Source organism: Canis lupus, chromosome 23 (genome assembly GCF_011100685.1).
Source record: "Canis lupus familiaris isolate Mischka breed German Shepherd chromosome 23, alternate assembly UU_Cfam_GSD_1.0, whole genome shotgun sequence".
NCBI classification, from domain to species: domain Eukaryota; kingdom Metazoa; phylum Chordata; class Mammalia; order Carnivora; family Canidae; genus Canis; species Canis lupus.
Window position 1 is genome coordinate 3,221,675 of NC_049244.1, and position 18,570 is coordinate 3,240,244.

Here is an 18,570-nt window from a genome sequence, read left to right on the forward strand (position 1 = left end):
AGTGGATCTCTGGGGCACAAAAGATTGTCTTCCTTCATAGGTCCTCATTTTCTCAAATGATACTTTGGGATCTTAAAATCAGTCATATGGTGGGGGGGGGGGGAGACGTATTTTTAGTACTTCTATTGTTAATTGTATTATGTTGTTATGGTCTCTATTTATTTAATTATGCAAAACATCCTTATTGAGAGCCTATGTGGGCAAAGCCCTCTGCTGCGTGTTGCAGAAGCCATCAAGACAGAATCCCTAGTCCGGCTGTGTCACGGACCAGCTGACATGAAGGTCAAGACCTCACACAGTTCTCAGTTTATCCACCTTTAAAGCAAGGTGCTTGGATGTATTGCTCACAGGGCGCTAACTCCTCTGCTCTTGTGGGTTCCTCCTGGTGGGGTGCAGGATGTCCTGAGCAGGCTCAAGCTGGCATCCCCTGCCACACGTCAGGGAGACCTGTGGCTCATTCTGGAAGTGAAGCAGGTCGCAGCTGCAAGGAACCATCCCCCAGCCATGGACGCAAGCACCCGTCAGCCTGACAGATGCTGAGGTGGCAACTAGGTGTCCGATCCGGCACCTAACATCCTAACATGGTTTGTAGTCATGTAAGGTGACTTTATGAAAGGTTTTAATTTACTATAAAACTTTCAAAAGATACACAATGCAGGCAGAAGGGTATAAGGAAAACTCAGGCACTCATTCCCCAGCTCCAACCATTTAACTCTGTCCCTTGCTACTCCCTAACTCTAAGAGTCCCAGATACCATTTCATTTCAGCCATAAATATAAATACTTCCAGGTACATCTGTAATTGGTAAGGACTTTCTAAGAATATAAGTACCACACCATTATTCACCCTAACAAAATTAACAGTCATTCCCTAATATTAGATTAGTTCCCTTAAAGATGTCTCTTTGGGGTTGCTTTGTTTTGGTTTTGAATCAGGATCCAAACAAGGCTCATGCATTTCTTTTGATGGTTCTTATCTCTTGGGTCTTTTTTTATTTTTTAACAATTTCCACTCCCCCCCCCCCCTTTATCCACGCTATTGATTCGTTGAGGACACTAGGTCATTTATCTTGTAGAACGTCCCACATTCCAGATTGGGCTGATTGTGTCTTTATAGCGTTGCTTAATCTCTTTTTCAATCCCTGTATTTTCTGTAAACTGTTCAGAGATCCAGAGGCTTGATTAGTTTCAGGATCAATTTTTTTAAGACAAGAATTTGTCCAAGTTGGTGTTTGTATTTTACATCCATCACCTTAGGAAGCACTTAAGACCTGGTTATCCCGTTTATGGTGGTAGATCAGAGGGCCCGGGTGGTTAAGTAAGTAGACCACCTTGATAAGAGGCAGAGGGGAAGGGCTTTGGATCTTCTTAATCTGACCTCCAAATCTAGACTTTTAGCCACTACCCCACCCCATCCTGCAGGAAGGACAAGCGCTCATTGTCACACCTTACTCTCTTCCTGAAGTCCCTGTGCCCAGCACTCACCCTTCCTCAGCATCAAAATGCTGTGGGTTGGTTTATATAGTATAAACGAGGGAGGAAGATAGGTGTGAGGCTTTCAAGTATCGAGGGGGGCCTGACCTGTGGCTCCTTTTCTTCTCTCCTGGCTGTGGTGGAAGTCTTGAGAGGTAGGGAGCGGCTGGGGAGGGTCTAGCATCTGACAAGAGTTTTCTTTGGTCCCTGCATTTCCCTTTGGCCTGAAAATCTTCAGGCTCCAGCTGTGAGTGTGCCACGGGATTGAGGACTATGACAAAATGTGATCACATTTTCAGGCTTCATGCAGGGTTTCTCGTGAATTCCCCATCTCCTTGTCCTGCCTCCTTTTCACACTCTCTTCTGCCCGGATTCTCTCACATGATGAGAAGGGGTTTCCATCGGCCTCATCCATCTTGTCCCTTCCTCAAGGTACAGGGAGCTTGTAGTACCATCCCACACTGAAATCGCACTGCCAGAGGCAGCTGAGGTAGCAGAAGAAAGGTGGGTGTCATAGGTTCTGCCCTCTGAGGTCTCTGAGAGCCCCAGACCTGAGTGTCTCTACCTCTAACCCTGCAGGTAGGGAGAGAGCTGCACAGGAGAAATCCTTGAATCCAGGGAGCTGAGGAGTGGAGAAGGCAGAGACACAAGAGAAAATAGGCCATCTGGTGGGAAATGAAGAAATGATCGCAACTGTTCCGGCCCATGCATTTCTCCTCAACTCACCCAAGTTGAAAGTGTCTTCTTTCTGCCCGAAGGCTATCATGTGCTGCAGGCCTCCTAAAGGTTGTGGGCTGTGACATAGGGAGCAGTTAGGACATTTGTTCTTGCCTTTTGTGGTGGTGATTACTCTCCTTCATTTACGAGTAATATTTGCAGAGGTTCTGGCCATTTGCAAGGTCAGGGGCCCTCATAGGGCCTTCAGAAGGGAAGGAGCAGGAGCAGCGCTCACAGTCTCTGGCTTGAGGTGCCCCCACAATGAAGTGTCTGACCTGGGGATGGAACCACATCCCTGGGAGGCTGAGTGTCTTCCCCTGTGAGGCCCTCCCTCTGCACAAGCTTCACCTCAGAGAAGCGAGAGGGGCTTGGGTGTCACTTTGTTCAGGGCCCAGTGACTCTTCTTCCCAAGGACTTCGTCGAGAATGTCAGTTGCATTTGCTCCATCTGTGGTCAGTGTCCTTTGGGAAAGGGTCAGCTGGCTGTCCAGAGTGGGAAAGAATTCTTTGTGAGGCCTCCCGTTTCTGCTCTAATTATTAAAGGCATTTGTACTGCCCCGTGGGGCCTTCGTGGTACACATTCCGTGCTGCTGTTACGGCTGTTGATGTGGTTTGTGTTTTGGCCTTTTAAATTTAAAAATCATATTTTCTGCAATTCCAGGAGTCACATGCGCTCATTTTGAGATTAGAAAAATACAGAAAAGCACAAAGAAGAGAAGAAAGCTTGTCCAGTCTCCTGCTGCCCCACATCAAGGGAGGCCCTAGTGGGCTTCCTTCTGCCTTCTTGCCACCTACGCCCCTCCAGATCCTTGCCTTCCACTGCTCTGTGTCTGGAACCATACTGGCAAGTCCTGTACCCTCTCCTAGGGCTGGCTTCAGCTACGTTCAGGCCCACCAGAGGAAGGAAGGTGAGGTTGAGAAATTTAATCCTTGGCTCTCTCTGCAAGATCACCTCTGTTGAGGGCCGCTGCTCCTCTCAAGACACAGGGGCATAAGAAGACACCCTCTCCCTGTGGACTCCAGTAGCTATCCCCAATCTCCTTCTTTTGGGCCTAAGAGTGGTGAGGCCCTAGACACTGTACCACCTGTTGAATCCCCCACCCACCCGCACTTTTATACATAACCCCTCCCCAGGTCTTCCTGGTATGAATATGCCATCTGTTTTTCTATTGGGAACCCGATTGATTCACCTTCTGATTCATTGACATTTTGAGGCCTTTGCCTGGAAGTTCCCATCGCTATGACGTTTCCTGAGGTTTCCAAAGCAATTATGGAGTGCATGGAATAAACTGGAGGGTCCTTGGGAGGGAAGGCATTTAATTTCCTGACTGTTGCCTGGAGCTCCCCACCCTCCCACTGCCCTGGCACAGAGTAGGACTAGACTCATGTCCATGTGTTGTGACGTGAGGGCTGCCACACACCCTAAACACCTCCATTAAAGTCACTCCTTCGATCACCAGGACTTTCTCCACAAGGTCCCAGTTGGCCAGGAGGAATGAGCTTGGCTGCCTCGTGCTGAGGCCTCCGTATATAATGGCACCTCAGGCTCACCATCTGCTGAGCCTTCCTGCCCCTCTCATTTCAGTTTCCGTGAGGGACCCCTATGAAGCCTTGAGCTCTCCAGCCTGGCTAGTGGTCCTTCCTCGTGACTCTTAGTACCATGTCTTATGCCTCTCCCGAAGCTGTGAGGCCTGCAAGGGCAGGAACTCTCCCCCACTCACCCTTCCTCCTGGCACCTGCCGTAACACCTGGCACATGAAACACTCCATAAATAGGTGTTATTGCATATTTGGGACATCCTCCAGAATCAAGTTTCTCCATTGGATCCATTTTGAAGGACTGTTTCCAGTTGGAAGAAACTTGATTTGAATCAGCCAGCCACCTCTTCCTTGAATATTGTGTGCATGACAGTCCATTCACCCATCCCCACTGGCACTGATATGATGATGGGCCTAGACAGGTGAGTTTGTTGGAAATGGAGATGGGCCTTTGTCAGAGCCCTTGTGGGGTTGTTGATGTGGGAGGAACAAGGGAGCTGGGGAAAAACTATTCTATTCTTTTCCCAAAAGCCAGGTATATTTTTAAAAAGGTCACTGCTGCTGACAGTCATAGGAAGATAAACCTTAGAGGCAATTTCAGTCTCCTGGGGTCACTTTTGAAATTATCTACCTTATTTGACTTTACCTTTTAATGTGGCATCAGGGCAGCTCTGTGCATTCATGAACTATTTAAAACCTCTCTTTTTGAGGAAAATACTATTTGCATACAGCAACCCTGAAGGTTTTATAAGAAACAAATATAAGTGGTGACTTCCAGGGTGTGGGATGGAGGATCTATGTAGACTGGGGATCAGTGAGAACGAAATGTCTCGATTATGCCTTTTAGTATTGTGTTGACTTTTGGATCACAGGAATTTATAATCTATTTTTAAAAAATAAAGCTACATTTAAAAACCTTCCCAGAAAGGAGTAATAACCTTTAGACATTTTTTTACTCCAAGCCACGTAGGTGTGGCAATAGACCTATTCTGCCCTTTTACATTTTCTAATGGAAAAAAGATGCCACTTGTTTGCAACAGTGTCACTGTACAAGCTGTCACTGTACAAGTAAATTGCTTTTTAGGGAGAGGGGTGGAATTCCGTAAATGCTTGCTTTTGCAGTAGGGGCATCGATGGTTCTCGTCTGAACCACCATGTATGCATATCTTCCAGTCTAGTTATGAGATAATAACCACTGGAGACAAGATCAGATCATCTGTAACCAACTATAGTACATGGATAACATAGTAGTAACAAATGATGAGAGAGATAACAGAGCTCGCTTCCTCCGAAGTGTGGGCATTCTGGCCATTGACAGTGATGCATGCCCAGCACGAGCTTTGCAAGTTGCCACATGTTGCATGGAAGACAGAATCTGGGATAAAATACAGAGTAAAAAGTATTCTATGGGATCCCTGGGTGGGTCAGTGGTTTAGCGCCTGCCTTTGGCCCAGGGCATGATCCTGGAGTCCCGGGATCGAGTCCCACATCAGGCTCCCTGCATGGAGCCTGCTTCTCCCTCTGCCTGTGTCTCCGCCTCTCTCTCTCTCTCTCTCTCTCTGTCTGTCTCTCATGACTAATAAAATAAATAAAATAAAAAAATAAAAAGTATTCTAGTCACACACTAATTTTGGTTCACAAATTCCAAATTCAGTCATCTTTAATGATTCACTTAATAAGTTACTGGTAAGAAGTGGTGAGTTCTTTATAAACAACAGTTGAAGGATTGTGTGGCATTCACTCCGACAAGCAGAAGTAAGGACTCACCATGTGTGGAGAGCAATTTGCATCCATCAGAGAATTCATGCATCCCACCAGTGGCCTTCCAGCCCGCTTCAAAAATGACTGTTAGAACTGCAGTTGTGAACAAGGGGTGGTAGAAAAGGAGGTGGGCAGGGAGTGGGGGTAACTGGGTGAAGGGCACTGAGGGGGGCACTTGATGGGGTGAGCACTGGGTGTTATGCTATAGGTTGGCAAATTGAACTCCAATAAAAAATAAACAAGAAAAAAAAAAAGAAAAAGAGAATAGAACTGCTGTTGTGCCAAAGTCATAAAGAATTTGAACTCTGATGGAAAGGATCACTCACCCAAATCATGCTTTTTCCCAGTGGGAAGTAGCCCTTCAAATGAGGAAGTTCTCTGATGTATCAACTTCAGCATCCATAACAACTTTTCTAGAAGGGACTCACTATGTGAGTTAGCTGCAAAGCTCAGGAAAATCTTTTCACAAACAAGTTGTAAGACCTGGGAAGTACTGAGTAGCTCCTACCCTTGCCTTACACTGAACCGCAGCCAAGCTTCCCATGGCAAGAATGGGAGAGTTTTGAGGCAATGGTCTTACACTCCCTTGCTTCACTATGCTCTAGTCCTCTTGACCCTCTAGGACCCTAGAGGCTCTTCCCAGCATCTGCCTTTTGTCCTGTCTCTCAGGTCTCACTCTACACTTATCCTTTGGACTCAGGGACCCTCTTGGAGGTCTCCAGCTTTGAGCATCTCAGGTTGTCATTTGCCATTGATGCCTACTTCCTGCATCTGTTCACCCAGCCCATCTCCAGTTCCACTCCCAGCTCCAGTGGGCCAAAGGGGAGGCGGGATGAACTAAAATGAAATCTTTAAGGCTCTTAAATCCAAACACCTCTGTTCCTTGGCCTGCTATAATCAACCATCATGTATGCTCAGGGACACCTGTATGTTCAGCCATTTGGTGTGGCTCTGTAGTTTCTAAGAATTGAGAATATATGCTCATTTAAGGTTGGCAAACGGCTGGTTAAATCATTGCTTTCCTATCACGTGGTATGGCCATTGCCCCACTGCTCTGACCACCTAGACCCCTTCCCTGGAACTCCCTGGACCTTCCTCTAATCCTGCAGCTTCAGAGGCACTGCCTAACGAACAGGGGGGTGCAGGTGGGGGTAGGGCCCTGGTTGGGTACACTGGCCAACATCCATTCTGATTGGTCAATACCTGAGCATACTAGTTGCTATATACATTAAATATCAACTCCATGCAAGTGAGCCATGGGAGGATTTCCATATTTAAAAATGAGACAGAAAAAAAGTCAAGTGCCTGCTGTGTCAGGTACCCCCAGCCAGCAGCCTCTTGTCTTTAAGGCTGCCCCAGAGGCATGAGGGTTTGTTTGCAACAAGCAGGTGACTTAGTAAACATTGCTTTTGCCAAATCCCCAGAGGCTCTCAACTGTTAGGTGCTAATAAAGCCCACGTTATTATTAGGCATGTGGTCTATGTAGGTCATTGCCAAGCACTGGCACGATGGAAAGCAAAGAAAAGCAAAGAAAATGAGCTAAGCCCAGATAGAAGGTGGATGGGGAATGGCAATTCCTTCTCCAAACAGGAAACATGCCCGAAATCTCTGTTGCCTTCAGAAGGACTCAGTTTCTTCACTTATAAAATGAGGGTCACCTGAACAACCCCCTTTGCTAGTGTCTCCAGAGTTTGGACATAAAATAGGCTTCTTCAGCAGAAAGCGGGGGAACCCACTGGAGAATAGCACTGGGAGACTCAGCCTCATCCTATAGCCCTAGACTTTCAGGGACTGCCACGTCGGAGCAGTGTTTGGCTTCTGTTTTACCTAGTGGCCCCAGAGAGGGAGTGTGGTTGTGAGTGCAAGCAGGAAATAGCTCCAGGAACCCAAGCTCTGGACTGAAGGAAACAGCAGATGTGTGCATTTGATTCTGCTTGGACACAAGCTTTTTTCAGATGCTCACAGGAAGATGACTTGTGTCAAGCTCTCAACCATTTGGACAAAGTTCAGGATTGTTCTTTAGGGAGACCTCTTCCTGAGCAATAAGGAACACACGCGTTTCCCAGGCATCCGGTTGGGTGGTGACGTGCCCTTCCTTCCCAAGGTGCTCGGAGCTGGAAGGGTGTCCACCACACAGGCAGGAGAGACAGCCCAGGGGTCTGGGGCTGGGCGCGCGTGCTGGGATTGGGGACGTCTGGAAATATCGCTGGATCCTGGATAGAGTAGGATGCTCCCAGGGCTGGAATAAGGGTAGGACACAAGGAAGCAATGAATCTGCCTGTGTTGATAACAACTCTGGTGGCTTCCAGGCTGGGGCATCTCATCTGAACCTGGCAAAGGATGAGAAACATTCAGGAGAAGAAGCAGGAGGTGTTGAATTCAGGCCGTGCTGCAGGGAAGGGCAAGGTTGCAGGACTTACATGCCAGTGGAGATCATAGTGAGACCTAAGCATGGTCTTTAAAAAGAAAAAAAAAAAATATATATATATAGTTGACACAATATTACATTAGTTTCAGGTGTACAACTTAGTGATTTGACAAGTTTGTATGTGATGTGATGTTCACCACAAGTATAGCTACCATCTGTCCCGTTACATCCCTGTTACAATCTCATTGACCCTATTCTTTATGCTCTGCTTTTTATTCTTATGACTTGCTCATTCTATAACTGGAAGCCTGTATCTCCCAATCCCCTTCACCTATTTTGCCCAACCGCCTCCCACTGCAACTGTCAGTTTGTTCTCTGTATTTATAATTCTGATTCTGCTTTGTGCTTATTCATTTTTCTTTTAGATTCCATTTATGAGTGGAAGACAAATATGATATTTGTCTTTCTCAGCCTGACTTATTTCACTTAACATAATACCCTCTTGATCCGTGTTGTCTTGAATGGCACAATCCCATCCTTTTTATGGTTGCATAATATTCTTCTGTGTGCATGTATGTGTGTGCATGTCACATTTTCCTTATCCATTTGTCTATTAATGAACACCTGAGCTGCTTCTATGCTTTGGCTGTGGTAATAATGCTGCAGAAAACATAGGGGTGCATGTATCTTTTTGATTTAGTGTTTTCCCTGGGTGAATACCCAATAGTGGAATTACTGGATCACAAGGTATTTCTATTTACATTTTTTTTTTAGGAATCTCTACTATTTTCCACTGTGGCTGCACCAGTTTACATTCCCACTAACAGGGCACAAGGGTTCCTTCTTCTCCACATCTTTGCCAACACTTGTCTCCTTTTTTTTTTTTTTTTCTTAAGAGAAACAAAACCTCAGCTAATGTGCGCTCTTCTTGTTTTATAGGACACATGAGGTGGACTCACACCTTTAGTTTTATGTATTAAATAAGCACTAGCAGTATTTACTCAGTGCCAGGCACTCTTCCAGAGTTTAGTCACCAGGACAGTCAGAGCTACTGTGATTATTCCCATTTTACAGTGAAGAAACCAAGGCACAGAAGGACTAAGTGGTTTACCCAAGGTGAAATGGACAGGATTGAACCCAAGGCAAACTGGCTTCCGAGTGTGTGCTCTTGGCCTTTGATTTTTTTTAATAGACTTTATTTTTTAGAATAGTTTTAGATTTACAGAAAAATTAAGATACTGCAAAAGTTTTCAGTACATTCTATACCCCATTTCTGATATTTATAAACATCTTACGTTATTAGCATGGTACCTTTGTTACAGTTAATGAACTAATATTGATACATTATTAACAAAAGTTCATCATTTATTTAGATTTCCTTAGTTTCCACCTCTTGTCTTTTCTTGTCCCGGGATCCCAGCCAGGCCACCGCATTATGGTCAGTCCCAAGGCCTCCTTAGGATCCTCCTGCTGTGGCAGTTTCTCCGACTTCCTTGCTGATGATGGCCTTGATGGTTCTGAGGAATGCTGGTCAGGAGTTGGGGGACATATCTGATGATTTTTCCCCCATTAGACTGAGGTTCAACCCTTGACTTTTGACAGTGACAGTGAACTCTTATGAGGTGGGTGTAAACTCGACAGGGACATCTGTGTTGGTTCTACCATTATTTGGCACAAGTCCATGCTAGGTCTTTTTTTCTTACCTGTCTGTTTCATTTCAGAAGGAAAATGAGACTCCAGCTTTGTAGTTGTGCCGAGACATCTGGTTCCAATGAAAAGAAGTGAGGGCCTCTAGTGAGAGGCCCTTGGTCTGTGCTAGGCTCCATATTTCAGAGTCATAGATTGCATTTGGTTCCTTCAGGCCTCCTGCTTGGCCTTGTTAAGCCCAGAACCCTGAAGCTCTAGTCCGGTGCGTGGAGGCTGCCTCTCAGCTCCCAACGCTAGGCTCTGTCTCTGCAACCATCCATCTCTGCTGTCTCTGTGGAGGCATCTCCTCAACCCTGCACATGTATATCTGCAGCAGCTCCCCCAACTTTCCACCTTCCTCTGGTGCTGTCCTGCTGGGTGGACCACTATCTCAGGCGATAGACCACATCGTCGGATGGACCCTTCCAAGCCAGCCTGCGGACACGTCCATTTGATCTTCCCAGGGAGGACTTCAGTCCTAAAGATGTTTACACACCAGAGAAGTACTTGAGATGTGGTCTTGAAATGATAAAAATACACACAACCTTTTAAAACCATGGCAACACAAGAGGCAGGAATGCTGCCAATTAAAATGTATTGAAAATATGGCTCCAGGCTGCAGGTTTGGAAATCAAGTAGATGAGGAAAACAGATGGATGGCATAGAGTCCTGCCTTCATGCTCGCCTGCACTGGGCTCAGGTGGGAGCCCCACGGAGCTCCAAGCCCTGCCCCCTGTAAATGTCAGTCATGAGTGAAGAAGGGTTGTAGCATTGGCACAGCCCCCACTTCCATTCCTCCACACCTTCAGTCTGGATGGGCAGGGCGCTAACAGCTTCCCAACCATCCTAGTACCATGTTGAGTCACTGACCTCAATTATCCACCTTTTGCTGCATCCACACCCTTTGTCATGTGATTTTGCAGATTCTCCCACAATTTTTGGAAGAGAACACTTCTCTGTCTCGAGACTTTGGGCTTGGCCAGGGGTACATTAGCAGAGGTGATGCATACAACAGTTGAAAGTGTGCTGGTGTGATTGGGTGTGCCCCCTTGTGCCTCTGCCATTGCTGGGAGAAGAACATGCCCCAGCTGGCTTGCGGTCCCCGAGGATGAGACACATGTGGCACAGACTTGGGCCCAAACTACAGCCTGGAGCCCAAGCCAGCTGATCCCAGCCAATAGCAGCCAGAACGCAGCTCACCCACAGTGTGCAATGAGAGGCTCAGTGGCCTGCAGCCGAGGCTCTCGGCCATTTGGTACCAGCAAGAGCTGGTGGCTATACACGTCCCCCTCCAGCCCCTCTCGGAACCCTACACGGGCGGATGATTTCTGGGAAGAGGAGGCATCACGGAAAACTCTGTCCCAGGAGAGCATTCCTTCCTCCTGTGAGTCTCAATAGTGATGTTGCAGTCACCGTGACTCACCTCTCCCAGAAAGCATTAGTGTGTTAGTAATAACAGTAATTAGCATTCACCTGGGGCTTTACAAGCGGGAGGTAACGGCGACAACATATAACTATCTCATGAGGTGGAAAGGCTAGGATTATCATGTTCATTTTGCAAAGAGAAAATAAAAAACAGACAAGGTGGGTGACTCACCAGGACTGGACCAGGAGGCAGCTGTCTGGAGGAACAATGAGATAAGGAGTTCCTTATGCCCAGGAGGAAGTCACATGTGGGTTTTAATTTTTATAACCTTTTCATTATAAAAGGGATACATGCCAAGTGTAGAAAAAAGGAAAATACAAAATGCATAAAAAATGAAAGTTCCCATTCTACCTCATAGTATTTTGGTTTATTTCTCCTTGATATTTTTAATGCACATATGTTTGTTATATGTATTTTATAAATTAGAATCTTACTGTATATATAAGAGCATTTCCCACAACATTCAAAATTCTTTAAAAGACAAAGTCTTGGGTTTTTTAAAAAATATTTTATTTATTTGTTCATGAGAGACAGAGAGAGAGAGAGGCAGAGATACAGGCAGAGGGAGAAGCAGGCTCCATGCAGGAAGCCCGATGCAGGACTCGATCCCAGGATTCCAGGACTCCAGGATCACCCCCTGAGCCAAAGGCAGACGCTCAACCACTGAACCACACAGGTGCCACTAAAAAACAGAGCTCTTAATGCATAGTATTATGTTCTACGGACTTAATCTAATTTGTTTAAGCATTCTTTGTTATTGCAAATGTCACTTGTTTCTAATTTTTTGTCATTAAAAACAATGTCAGTCATTATATAAACAGGGATTTATTCCAAGTCTTCCCTTGCTCAATTGAAAGTCCTTTCAAATGGACAGAATTCTGTGGTAGAAATGAGGTTTGGGAGTGTCTGTTGGGGTGATTACACCGAGAAGCAACTGCTGGGCTTTGGAGCTGGCCAACCAGCCAGGGAGAGCTGCTGATCAGCAATCAGGAGGCCGGGGTAGCCAGTGGTGCCTTTACTCCTCCAGTCTCCCCCCTCACAGCTCAAGCACATGCTTGTGGCAATGGGTGTATTTGGGCTCTGTGGACAATTCTTTTCTCGAGGAGAAGGCAGGGATGTGGGCTGGAGCTTTGCCCCTGACTGCATCATGATTTGACTCAGCCAGCAGACCACGTGAACTGGGTTAACCCTTGCCAACCTCCCTTGGTTCCTTCCTCCAGGTTAGGCTGAGACCTCTGCCTCCTCCTCCTTCCTTCTCTGTCTCCCTCACCCCAACCCACAGCACTCTTGCAGTGCTTACTACTGTGCCTTTTAATGTTTCATTTACAAGTCACACTCCTCTTTTTGATTCAAGCTACTCGAGAGTCTTACCATCTTTGTATCTTCAGGAGCTGAGCATGAGAAGGAATGAATACATATCCCAGGAGCATCCGGAGTACACCAACGATAAATTAAGGGCTTGGAACTTATTTGGGAGAAGTAGAGTTTATTCTTTATTAATATGTTTCATCACAGAGTTTCATTGAATTGGGGAAGTTATAACTCAGATGTGAGGCTCAGTGGGTGGTTGGGGTTTTGGCATCACATATCTCTGTGCCCTGAAGGTTTCTGTTTTTGCTCTGATTTGACTTTACACTGAGAGCCAAGTCTTAACTAAGGAAGGATTTTTAAACAAACAAACAAAAAACCCATCTTCCCAGCTTTCCTTTAAAGCAATGGTTCTCAAGCTACTTGATATCAGAATTGTCAGAAGGACTTGCTAGAACATGGAAGGCTGAGCTCTACCTCTGGAGTTTCTGACTTAGCATTTCTAAAAACTTCCCATCCCGTGTGATGCTGATGCTGCCGGTCTGGGTACCACACTTTGAGAACTGCTATTCTCAATGTTCTAATGTGATGGACTGATCTTCTCCCAAGTCCAAGGAGCTGGGTGTGTAAGATGTTTGGCCCCTGTGCCACAGCCCAGCCCTGTTTGCCCTCACATCAGGCTTGGACTGTCTTTTCTTGGCAGCCTGTAGAGGTACACTGGGGCATTCCAGCTTTTGTCAAAAGGCCACCAGGACCTAAAAATCACTGCAGCAGGATCTGAAAGCTTACCAGGGTACTTACTAGCTTTTAGAAGAAGCACTTGAACCTTCAGGGAAGAGAATTATACATCACGGGAAAACTCCAGGAGCCAAACTTTGAACAGGAGGAGGCACCTGCTCCCTTCCAAAGGCCAAGGGACTCCTGGCTGTCATCTGTGAGGGTCTCCATATGCTCTCCATGCCACCTGCTCTGTGCCTGAGCCCACGGCCTCTTCTTTCTTGACCTTTACAGGGGAAGGGGATAAGGGCTAAGATAGGCTTTCCCGATCACATTCAAATAAAATCCAAACTTCTGACCATGGCCTGCCTGGGGCTTAGACCTCATGTCCCTGCTTCTCAGCTTGTCAGCTCCACCCTGACCCTCTGCCCACTCTGCTGCCCCTCAGATGCCAAGCTTTTCCTACCCTGGAGCTCCATCTGCTAAGGCCAGGTCCCAGATGGCACACAACATTCGTTCGGACATCCTCTCCCCAGAGATGGCTTCCTGTTCGCCCCTGTAAATCAGCCTCCCCGCCCCCCTTTCCTTCTACTCTTTCAGGCCTCAGTCCCAGGAACAGAGGGGCAGGGATGCTATATTTTTCCAAACCCACTTACCCCTACAACTAAGAACCTCTTTGGTATGTCTCCACTCCAGTTCCTTCTCCTTCCTTCCTGGTCCTGGCCCATTGGTGGAGGGCAATAGGTGGATGTGACCTCAGGTAACCCATCTGCCTAGGCTGCCGCTGAGATGCCGCCCACACAGCCACAGTCCTTGGAATCAGCAGGGCACTTACTGAAGCGTGGATGCCAGAAAAGTGCTCAGGTCCTAAGACAAACCAGGGCAGGAATGTTTTATAGATGTTGGGAGCATTTGATTCTTAGATAAAGGGCCTAGGAGACCCAGAACACTTTCCTGAATGCAGAGCAAAACTCCTGTCAGCCTATTTATTTTGGTATTACTAAACACCACCTTTATTACTAATAATACCTCGCACTCATGTTGTGCTTTTCATCCAGAGATCTCTAGGTGCATGCAGTATTAGCATTAAGCAGCACAGCCCTGTGACCCCTGACTTATGTAATTATACAGAGAGCTTCCTCAAGGTAGAAGGGTTGGCCCTTCATCCAACAGACCTAGATGGAAGCTAGAAATAGTCGAGTCCAAACCTCAGCTGGGTGACAGACATTTCAGTACATGTCCCCACCCACCCTGTTAACTTCGCAATGACAAGATCGGTTCTGCCTTCTTCTTCTTTGTCATCTCCAGCATTTAGCACAATGCCTGGAATATATAGCAGGTGCTCAGTAAATGTTTACTAAGTGAATAAGTGAGTGATGAACAAACAAATTAACCTGAAAGTGAGCTTGGCCTTCCCTCCTTGCTCTCTTCTCTTGCAGATGGGGTGTACAGGAGTGGCTGTCAGTATGTTGTTGCTACTCCCTCCTGTCGTATTGCTGTTCCCTGGTGCTTCTGCTCCCAGGCTCACGTGCATCTCCATGGCAGAGGACAACCCATAGGCTACTGGAGCAGCTTTGGCCATGCCCCCATATGTCCTGCCCCTACATCCCTTAACCAATGACTGAGGGGTCTAGGCTACGGGCTCTCCAACTCCCTCATCCCTGATGGGAACACTTAGGTGTGACCTATACTGTGCCAGCATTACCCTCTTAGGAACTCGGCTTGACACTATAGCCTTGTTTGCTCTTCTTCCCTTCCCAGACCTGCTTCCCGACCCTACAGAATGTGACAACCGTGGGAACACTTCCTAATGAGTCACTTTCACTGGAATATTCTGTCAGGATCCGCTTCTGGGGAAACTAGCTTAAAACTGGAACATTTTGATTTCATGACTGTGGCTCCTTTTCCCCATGATGCTGACTCTTTTTCCTGCACCAGGAAGGATCTACTAAGAGAATACAACAACAGCAACAGTAACAAACACCCTTCCTATTGGATGAGAAGCAACGGAAGATAAGGAGCAGCCAAGACTTTACATCTGTTGGGGCCAGAATATAGTTTTGGCTTAGAATTTTCTTGAGCAAAGATAGGGCAACAAAGTAAGCTTCTAATTCTTGCACCCATAAGCATGTGGCCTGATTTTTAGATTTCCCACCTGGGGGCTCTCTTCAGACAAATCTCTGCAGGAGTCAGAGTGAAGACCAGTGGTTCCTAAGCGACCAAAACAGGGCCTTACGATCGAGGCCAGGCAGGACCCAGATGGCCTCACCCATTTAGATCAAGGAGGTCTTGTAGCAAAGTGGTGGTGGGTGCTGGACCGAGTCAGTGTGGTGGGTTGTGACTGTGTTTCCTCAAAAAAGACTTTTAAAGAGTCATTTCTCCATTCCCTGGGACTTTCTTGTCCCAGGACTTCCCATCTTCAGAGATCAAGCTCAGATGCAGAGGGGCATCCAAGGGCTTCAGGCAAAAGCAATGGAATGGCATTTAATAACTTTCCTGACTGTACCATAAAGACAATGGCAGGGGTAAGTGTTCCTGAGCTCCCCGGAATTTTATTAGTTTGTACGACTTCAAAGGGCTCTGGTGATGCTGCCATAACCTACTTCGGAGGAAAACATTTATTATTAACATTGGTTTAACACTTAACTTTCTAGGGTATTTGTAGATGACACAGTCATACATCTGCCTTTTTATAGTGCTTTGCAGCAGAGCACAAGACCTTCTGGCTGACACCTCATAGATCATCAAAATTAAGACCTCTAGGCAAACAGAGGAAAGTAGGGCGGGGGTGGGGTAGGGACAGCAACTGGGGATGATTCAAATGGTTTCCCAGTTAACTTTCCTTCAGAGAGAGACTGTTTCCATTAAGGAGCAAATTATTCTTAACATTAAGACATCCTTGTTTCCGTGGCAACCTATAATAACTTGAAAGGAATGGTCCGCGGTGGCCATGCAGCCAAGTGATGCTTCCCACCTGATTGGTAGCTGGTGGAGATTAACCCAGACATGGGGTGAGCCAGCCAGGGATCATCCTCCGCCTACTTGGCATTCAACGCCCTTACTCTCCTGTGCTAAAGCCAGAAGAAATCTGGAAATTAGCAAGCCAGGATGAGAGCAGGTTCTCCATCTTTTATAAACATAAACTGTATTTTCACAGTGTCAGGATCTTTGCTGAAGACTCTGAAGATGATAACAGAAAGCTATCAATATGGCAGCCCAGGTGGCTCAGTGGTTTAGCGCCGCCTTCGGCCCAGGGCTTGATCCTGGAGACCTGGGATCAAGTCCCACGTCAGGCTCCCTGCAGGGAGCCTGCTTCTGCCTGTGTCTCTGCCTCTCTCTCTCTCTTTCTCTGTGTCTCTCAAGAATAAACAAATAATATCTTTTAAAAAAAAAGCTATCAGCAAAGGAAGAAAATAATTCATTTCTTTTTTACTGACTCCCCTTCATGGTCCAGCCCTGGCTGACATTTTGGGATTTCTTTGGCCTGTCTATAAAAAGATAAGCAAGAGGCCATAATTGTATGGTATTATATGCTCTTACACCCATGAGCCTTTGTCACTCAAACTGACCAAATGTGGAAAATGAGTGAGGTATTTGGGAGATCCCTTTGGTAGAGATTGTGTTGGCCCAACTTTATGTAGGTCATAAACTATTTTGCACAAATGACCTTTATTTTGGGAGGAACAACAATTGTTGCCTCTAAGCTCTGAGACCAGCAGTATCTTTGAGGGGGGAAAAAAGGAACCATGAAAGAGAAAATTTACTGACAAGCCAGTAAGGACTGCAAAATAGCCATTTGGGAGAATTCTTGCTGGAGACCACATAAAACCTTGCATCTTTCCCACTGATAAAGTGGCTGCTGTTTGCTCTAGGCTGTCAGGAATCAACTGTGCGTAGTAGGAAATGTAACACGAATCCATCTGCTGGGAGCCTTTTCTTGTCTTCTTTTGTCAATGGTATGACATTAGCAACACCATACGACATTTGCACAGTGCATCAAATACATGCCTGTTGGTTTCCAAACACTATGTCCAGAGAGAAATAGAGCCTATTGCAACCCAAATAAGGAAGCAGGAGCGGGGAGGAGCACTCTGCCCCGTGCTGGTGCTGGTCAATAAGAGTGCCATGAAGGCACTGTGCAATGGACAATGGGAAAAGCAGAGAAAGCTGCCCATATGCTGGAAAAAAGGAAAGACACCAATGGGAAGAATGTGGCTGCTCTATTGGAACAATGAAAGCAATTGCACCAAGCCACAGCTTCCCTTCACTGATGTTCTTTCTTCAAGTCTGGTCAGTACCCAGTTATGTTACAGTTGTTGTTTTTAATTTTTGAACGATGGGACAATGTCTGCAGGAACATTTATGGGAAAAACACAAATGGTGCGTTAACACACATGCTGCATAAGTCTTTTTGGTAGGGGGTCCAGGCGTTTCATGCCAGGAGAGGGAAAACACAGCTGTCTTTGACATCACCCTTGTTTGGATGGCTAATCAGAGAACACACACTACTTCAGAGGAAAGGTTACTAGTTTGGTTGGTCACAAAAATGGCTGAATGGGACTAGACTGGTGACTAATAAACCAGTTGGGGTTAATGTAAGACCACTGGGCAATACATTGATCTCTTCATCTTCCAGGACCTTGTGCAAAGTGCTTATCTGACTTCCTTTGTGTCCCCACCTCCATTCCCTGCCCTCCCTGCTCTCCTTGTCCTCTCCTACCTATGCAAGCACCAACAGGGAGCTATCACATCCCTCCATCCTGGCTGGCTGTCCTCCTTCCTCCCTGCTGATATGTGTAGGCCAGTGTTCTGGATGCAAAGGGCGACCAGGTGAACCTGCTCAGCAAGGCCTTTCCTGCTTTCCTGGCAGCAAGTGGGGAATGCTTTTGAGTCAAATTAAGAGGAGATATGGGAGTGGTAAAGGGACACCATTTCTAAGAATGTAGCCTGGTTGTAGAGCTGGATTGTGTGTGCATGCACACACATGTGCACACTGTTTACTAAGGGACAAGAAAAATCAAGCCAGTGCTTAACTGGGTTCCTGTGCAAAATTCCCAGGCTCCTGAGTCTAACAGCGGATGGGAGGAAGGGGCTTCTTCGGACGCCCTGCTGCCTTCCCCTGACTTATTTGGGCCCATAGACTCCAAAGCCTCCCAGTGTGAACTTCATCCCCACCTCCCTCATCATCTTTAAAATGTTGCTAAGCCCCTTCGCCCAGTTTGAGGAAGGGTAGCATTTTTAAAGAAGTAAAGTTATGGATTCCCGTGTGAAGGGAAAGGCTCTTCAACCCTGCCATATAGACCTCAATACAGACACTAGAGCAAAGAACGTGGGACATCCCCTTGCCTGTCGCCCCGCCCCCACCCAAGTCGTTCCTTAATTCATCCTGAGAAGCAGTTTAGCCTTGTGGTTGGGGGCATGGACCAGAGGTCCACCTGCTGGGGCTGCATCTCGCCTCCACCAGTGGCAGGTGCTATGACCCTCGGCAACTCATTTAACCTCCCAGTGTCTCAAGTTTTGATATGAAGAGTGAGGTAATAACTTACCTACTGATTCACTTGCCAAGAAGTCTCAATGA

General features: G+C 46.6%; 1 long non-coding RNA gene across 1 annotated transcript; it reads right to left on the reverse strand.

Annotated features, from left to right (window-relative positions):
- Positions 1 to 11,589: 11,589 nt before the first annotated feature.
- LOC119865296 lies at positions 11,590 to 13,783 on the reverse strand. Its single transcript, XR_005376676.1, has 3 exons — positions 13,649 to 13,783; positions 13,077 to 13,278; positions 11,590 to 11,649 (listed from the first exon to the last, which is right to left on the reverse strand). It is a non-coding gene; the product is annotated as an uncharacterized LOC119865296 (long non-coding RNA).
- Between the last annotated feature and the right edge of the window lie 4,787 nt (positions 13,784 to 18,570).